The sequence below is a fragment of the Piliocolobus tephrosceles genome, chromosome 10, assembly GCF_002776525.5.
Source record: "Piliocolobus tephrosceles isolate RC106 chromosome 10, ASM277652v3, whole genome shotgun sequence".
Taxonomy (NCBI): Eukaryota; Metazoa; Chordata; class Mammalia; order Primates; family Cercopithecidae; genus Piliocolobus; species Piliocolobus tephrosceles.
Genome location: NC_045443.1, coordinates 109,735,067 through 109,736,154, shown reverse-complemented (window position 1 = coordinate 109,736,154; position 1,088 = coordinate 109,735,067).

Here is a 1,088-nt window from a genome sequence, read left to right as displayed (position 1 = left end):
GCCTCAGCCTCCCTAGTAGCTGGGACTACAGGTGCACACCTCCACACCCAGCTAATTTTTGTATTTGTTGTTGTTTAGTAGAGATGGAATTTCACTCTTTCTTTCTTTCTTTTTTATTTTTGAGACAGTCCATCACCCAGGCTGGAGTGCAGTGGTGTGATCATGGCTCACTGCAGCCTGGGTTTCCTGGGCTTGAGCATGCACCGCCACACCTGGCTAATTTTTAAATGTTTTGTAGAGATGGGGGTCTTGCCCTGTTGCCCAGGCTGGTCTTGAACTCCTGGGTTCAAGTGATCTGCCCACCTCAGCCTCCCAAAGTGCTGGGATTACAGGCGTGAGCCACTGCGCCCAGCTCATCCTCTCCTTTTCTTTTTTTGTTTTGTTTTGTTTAGATAGAGTCTCGCTCTGTTGCCCAGGCTGGAGCGCAGTGGTGCGATCTTGGCTCACTGCCACCTCCACCTCCCAGGTTCAAGCAATTCTCCTGCCTCAGCCTCCTGAGCAGCTGGGACTATAGGGGTGCGCCACCACACCTGGCTAATTTTTGTATTTTTAATAGAGATGGGGTTTTGCCATGTTGGCCAGGCTGGTCTCAAGCTCCTGACCTCAGGCAATCTGCCTGCCTCGGCCTCCCAAAGTGCTAGAATTACAGGTGTGAGCCACCGCGCCCAGCCCATCCTCTCCTTTTCTAATGGAAACAAGTCAGAACTTGAATTATTGGTCAAAAGAAGACCATTGCTCAGGTTATCCTAACTCTTAGTTGAAGGCTCTGCATTTCTCCATCTACCTTTAACTGTGTGCCTACTTTGTACTTTAGATTTTCCCTATGCTGACCAGTGTGGGAAATTCCCAGATATTGTTCCTACCAGGAGACACGTCACACTTGGGAAAATTTCCTTCCTTAGTGTCCTGAAGTGCCAGGAAGTTATTTCTGCAGGGTTTTTGTTGTTGTTGTCGTTTTGTTTGTCTGTTTTGAGACAGTGTCTTACTCTGCCACCCAGGCCAGAGTGCAGTAGCACAATCATAGCTCATTGGAGGCTCAACCTCCTGGGCACAAGCAATCCTCCCACTTCAGCCTCCTGAGTAGTTGG